Raw genomic sequence first — 6,620 nt, 5'->3', positions numbered from 1 at the left:
TTCTGATTAGAGAGAAAGAGTAGTTCTCTTGTGTACAAAAAAAATCATTTTTAGAGAATGACAGAATCACAGAATCACCAAGGTTGGAAAAGACCTACAAGATCATCCAGTCCAACCATCCACCTATCACCAATAGTTCTCACTAAGCCATGTCCCTCAACACAACATCCAAACATTCCTTGAACACCTCCAGGGAAAGTGACTCCACCAATAACCTAGGCAGCCCATTCCAGTGTTTGACCACTCTTTCAGAGAAGTAGTATTTCCTAATGTCTAGGCTGAATCTCTCCTGGCACGGCTTGAAGCCATTCCCTCTACTCCTATCACCAGTTACACAAGAGAAGAGGCTGAACCCCAGCTCACTATAGCCTCCCTTCAAGTAGTTATAGAGAGCAATAAGGTCTCCCCTGCGCCTCTTATTCCCTAGACTGAACAATCCTAGTTCCTTCAGCCTCTCCTCATAAGGCCTGTGTTCCAGACCTCTCACCAGCTTTGTTGCCCTTCTTTGAACCCGCTCCAGGGCCTCCATGTCTTTCTTGCAGTGAGGGGCCCAAAACAGAGCACAGTACTCAAGGTACGTCCTCACCAAAGCTGAGTACAGGGAGACAATCCCTTCCCTGTTCCTACTGGCAACACTATTTTTAATGCAATCCAGTAGAACATACAGAGCATTACATATCATTCTGCTATCATGCTATCATTACATAGCAGAACTTCAGAGTAATAGATGAATGCAGAGACAGATCTAACGGATTTTTCCTGCCAAGTCTGCTAGAACAGGAAGAGTGTTATAGTGCCCAGCAGTATAGTCAACTATGTGTTGTGCTAAATTATCTAGGGGACATCATTAGAGAATATCATCCCCATGGACTGCCCAGGCCGTGATGTTAGTTCCTGTTAGGGAAAAATGATCTGACCTTGAGGAATAAGTTAGGCTTAATCTTATGAAATATAACTGTCATTTCAGAATCTCAGCACCAGCCCTTGAAAACTATTTAAAAAACCTAACTGTCTAAAAAATGTTCTGTCCTGGTATGTGTGAAATGCTTAGAACTGCTAAAAACTTTTGATGCTTTCCCCCATGGAGACCTTTCAATATAAAAAGATCTGGATCTACCACTCTTCTGATACACTGAAAGATTTTCTACATTCAAAACTGTACCACATTTCTGCTGTGCAGCTTCTTTTGCTGTTTCTAATTCCTGTGCAAGAAAGGACACAACATGTTTCTTTTGAAATGTTTGTTGTTATGAGTTAAACCAATTGCTTCTTGTCATAGAAGTTTGTGCCTCCCAACACAGTGAAACTTCTGTCACGTTCACTTTATCTTTTTGTCTGAGCTTCCAAGTTGTCTTGGATGGCAATATGTATACAGGCTACCAAAAATGGCTCAAGTACAACAGATAATTTTAAACGCTGCTCATATTGTGTAGGTTCATCTTGCAAGAAGCTGGAAAAAAATACAAGTGGATATATATAATCTCTAAAGAAATAATCTTTATTTTTAAAATCTTTAGAAAATGGTGTTTATACCAAGAATTTGTAACCAAGTACTTTTCATGTTTGGAGTCAGAGCCTTTCAACGAATTGTACATGTGGGTTTTGTTCCACGTGAAAGATGCCATGGGGGATAATGAGTACAGCCCCTGGTACTTCAGATCTGGTTTTGTCACAGGTCCCAGCCTCTCTGCCTGCCTACCTGTGTGCACATCAACATCTCTCAAAGAACTGTAATACACTGAAGCAACTTAGACTGCTTTATTCATATATATATATGTCACTTTGGGGGATTTAGTAGCAGTTAGTTCATCTGAGGCAAATGGAGCCTGAAATATAAATAAAAAGAGAGTGCTGCACAGCTCTGCCAATGGAATTGCATTACTTGATGTTTCTCTGTAAAATTATGCATTTGATTCCCAACTGTTTTCATTATCAATGTCTATGCAAGGGAGATTTTTAAACAATACTGAGGAAATTGCCTGTGGCAGGGAAAGTGTGAGCACATCTAAACTAGCTGTGTGACCCACAGTTTAGGAGAGGAAAAATTGACCATGGCCCTGGGCCAGGAATGCCAAAAGCTGGGAAGCTTGTCTTGCACAGCTACAAAGTAAAAAACTTGTGTAATTGAGATTGCTTGGTCTTCAGAATTCCTTCTGAGAAAGATCTGCAGATGGTAGAGTTGCCCATAGTGTGGGAGTCCCTAAAGAAAGGCTAACAAGTTTAGCTGTCTTTGTTACACATAAACAAAACAAAACAAAGGAAAAAGCATGCCTTTCTTGGCAGGGAGCAAACATGTCATTGGATAAAAATCCTGCAGCTGTCTCACACTGTAGCTGAGAAAGTTAATTACATACAAGGAGATTTCAGGATATGTCTCAGAGAAAAAGGAAGAAGGGACCAGAGGTTTGGTTGTGGCAGTCAGCATTCCCTCAACTACAATGTGCTGAGCTTGCAGGCAGAGCCTGGGCAAATGTTCTGACTGAAGGAATCCAGCCTGTGGCATGTAGACAGGGAGTCTGTGGACATGTGCTCAGAGCTGCTGTTCTATTTAGAAACTTTATTTCTGCTAAATGAAAGAGTTTTAGTCTGGAATTTGTTATCAAGGCTAGAGCTGTTCTAATCATTCTAAGGCGTAAACCCATATACTTCATACTGAAATGACCAAAAATGTAGGACTGCAAAACTGAAATATTGCTTTTGTTTTCTAATTAGAAGAGAGGACTCGTTTCCCCCCTGGCATGACAGTATGGCTAAAAGTCAATAAAGATCCAAGTAAATCATTCTGGACTACATTCTGGGAGTGTGAGACTCAGCTCCTTCTTTATTCACGTTTTGTACATGAATTAGTGCCTGAGGACTCACTGACACCTTAGTTAAAGGAGTCATTGGAGCCTACATCGCTCCACTACTTCAGCCAATAGCAATGGTCAGCTTAATATCTGTAGACTCCGTCAATACCCATACAGCTGGTTATACACAAGCATTTAATGTTCTAAGGTATGCTGGATGACCTTCAGTAGTTTCTCTGGATTGATTTACAGAATGGGAGGAGAGACAGTGGTCTAAGGTAACTCATAAAGGACAAATGTCACATTTCCTCACAGAAGGAAAAATACAGTGAAATAATACAATCCTTTCCCTTACAGAACAGAAGCCAAGCTGCCACAGGATGGGCTTGCTGATCATCAGGAGTACTGCGAGTTGTAGCACTCAATATTTAGCCCTTACCTGAACACTTTCCTAATGTATACTGTATGTTCTGAAATCAAGTTTGTGCCAGCCAATCCATTCGGCATCCAAAGACACAGTAAAAAGACACTAGACAGTTAACAACTGTCTACTGATTGCTACATTTACTCAGTATCTTCCACTCCTTCCTGGAATTTAAATACTACAGTCAGTGGTGCACTTTCTCTGTTCTGGTGGCTAACACTCATTGCTGCCATGTTTCTTAAGTGGAAAAGATCCATATCAAAATTGGACAATGTTATGGTTCTTTCTACTACCACGCACTGTGCAGAAGTTGGCAAGAAAGGCCAAATCTCCTGTCTGCTGGCTTACATCCCACAGCTGCAGGAAGTCTCAAATTTTTTATACAGAAAGAATTTCTGATTCCAAAATGATTTCCAGGAGCTCTCCAGTATGAGAACTGTCTAAAGAACAGAAATAAAAACAGGAACAATTAGAAGAGCTGCATGGCATATGGTCACAATCTATATTCTAAAACACATTATTTCTTCCCCAGTACCAGACATAGTAATTCTGAGTGCACAAAATTTACCCTCCCTTCACATGTTTTGTCAGCATTATTTTTAGCAAGAGAATACATGTAACGCTCAACAACAGCGTATACAAAGCAGAGACCTGCTCATGGCAGCATTTTCTTGAGGAATTGCGTCAGAAAATTGAAGAGAAAAAGCACAACTTTTCAAATAATGTTAGCTACTGATACAGCTTCACTTCTGTTTTGCAGCAGAAAGGATCTTTGAACATATATGCAACAATGATCCATTTCAGGATTTGAAGTTTATATCCCATATTCTGCTGTCACAGTGAATTTTTAACATTCAATTTGCCAGCCTGACTGATCCTTTTTGGGGTTGAATCTCAGATTATCACTCTGGAAGGTTACTGATGAGCACCAGAGACACAGCAGCAACCTGCAGAGAAATTGAATTCTTTTCCTTTTTCTTCTGTTCAGTCATTTTTGTGCAAGATACTCTTTTGTAGTTCAGCATGCACATAATTTTCTCCCTATTCAATTTCCCTCCAAAAAAGAGGCAGAAATAATACCCAAGAGGTATTCCTGTGAAGGTAGACTGTTTTCCACCAATAGAGCTGGGTTTTTAATACAGGTGTATTGCAATATCCTAGGATGAAAGGTAGAGACATAAGAGGTAAAAAGCTGTACTCAATACAAAATAATTTTATTTTCTTGTTCCTTTGTGTTTAAAAGCCAAAACAATGTGATAAGTAGAAAATATACAAAGCAAAAGCCAAGCACTATCTGTTCTATTTAAACAAGCAGTCAATCAAATACAAATGAATGCACAAAAAAATCCATACTGTACATTACCAATATCCATAAATAATATTTTACCTCATGTTTCCAACACTTCCTTTTGCAACTTACAACTGGTTTGAGGAATGCAACTCTTTCTATTGTTTCAGTGGTATATATATAAAGTGTCTGTCTATATTGCTGTCACTTCTGTGTTTGAACTTCATGAAGATATGGTTCTAGGATTTCAGTGAGCTAAGCTGGGAGCTGCTAACAAGTAATCAACCTGAGAACTCCGCTTACATCCAGGTTTTTCCAGGCACATATGTTTTTCATCTTGAATTTATTTGCAGGTGGACTTTGAAGAAAATTAATACATGCCTGGGCTGACTGGCAGCCTTCATAGGGCAGATGATTTTATCAGACTGCTCTTCATTTGGAGACTCTAGATGTGTCACTTGTCTAGGCAGCTGCATGCACAATGGGGGCCAAACACAGTCAGCCAGCACTGTACAACTGCACAGGTTCCAGAAAGCGATGGATGAATCCCTTGAACATCCTCTGCTCTTGCACTTGCAATGGAAGTTAATGCCTCCTGTGCACATCAAGCTCAGAAAAAGTGCATAGTAGGTCTGGTTGTCGTGGATGAGTTGTCTTACTTACCTGCTCACAGTTTAGTTTGAACAGCATGTAACATTTTGATAAAATAACATGACTTTGGACTGACATAGTAGACTATCTTCTTATATTGCAGAGGTTCGTGCATAATTCAGTGGGAAAAGGGACAAACGCCTCTTTTCTGACAATGAACACAGAGTTGAGGGAGACTTCCAGAGTCCAAGCTGCCAGAGCAAGGGCAAAATAGGCAACAAGTCTGCAACACTGCCAAAGCCTGCAGGGCTCCTCAAGGCAGCTACATGCCAGCTTGCATCAGAAAGCCCACCCAAAACTCCAGGGGATCTTCTGCAAAGTCATGGCAATGGAAGAAGCTATGGAAAGTTGTTGGACTGGAGAGCAAAGCTGGAGGAAAGGACTCATGCTGTGAAAATATGCTGGGTTAGAGAAGGGCATTGTTTTCAAACATTTGATTTTAATCTGTTTCACTCAGCAGATTTAAGTGCCTTATTTTTAAGATTTCCTTTCTAGTTCTAGAGACTAAAAGCCCTTTTTGTGGCATTAGTATGCTAACCTTACAGGGAGATGGGCCTTGAACAATTATCTGGAAAACACAGTGCACCTTTATTGACAAACTCATGTGACAGTGCATGTATTATTTTTGTTTTGGCAGACTTGTTTTGTTTTGGACTTCAAATCCTACTCAAGTAGGGAGGAAAATACTGAAAGGTTTTCTCATGCCAATTCCACAATTGTCAGTTGGTTTAACTACCATTATCACCTCACATATTTTCTAGATTTCCTTTGCAGACAGTGAGAGAAGAGAGGGATTGGCAAAGGCAGCAAGTCAGCCCTTGGGGCAGTCCGAAGCATATGAGCTTAGCTGTTATCTCTGCATTTCAATTGATTCTAGAGGGAGATGAGAAAAAAAGTCTTAGCCTCACTATCTGAACTGTATCTACTGAGAGCTGAAATTAGGTAGGTGATGAACTTCTCAGAGATCTGCTGCAACTTTGGTAAGCAGCAGGCTCAGCTGACCGCTCATTCTCTTCCTTCCCCCAGTGGGACTGCGATAGGAATAAGAGGAACAAGGAAACTCATGGATTGAGATAAAGAATGTTCAGTGACAATATAATTTGGGAAGAGAAACAACAGCCAGTGTCATAGGAGTGTGAACAATATTATTAAGGGAACATTGTTTTCAAAAGTCTGTATACATTGTTCATGATCTCCAGCGGCGGAGAGGAGTACACACACTAGGCTAACGTGCTCATTTACGCTGTATTGCATGTCTGAATGAATCAGCTAACCCCAGAGAAAAAGGTCAACAGTAACTGGAGAAGGGAGCAAAAAACTGGAGGGGAATTTTATTAATATTATTTAGAAGAAAATGTAATTATGGAGTTTCTTCAACTATTCCTTTTCTGATTGTCACGATGGTAGGATAACATAACTACTTAAATGGTATGTGACGAGTTCAAAACCAAAGCAAACCTAAATAAAT

This window comes from Lagopus leucura, unplaced genomic scaffold (assembly GCF_019238085.1).
Source record: "Lagopus leucura isolate 7727_CA_CO unplaced genomic scaffold, USGS_WTPT01 Super-Scaffold_73, whole genome shotgun sequence".
Lineage (NCBI taxonomy): Eukaryota > Metazoa > Chordata > Aves > Galliformes > Phasianidae > Lagopus > Lagopus leucura.
This window is presented reverse-complemented; position numbering follows the sequence as displayed.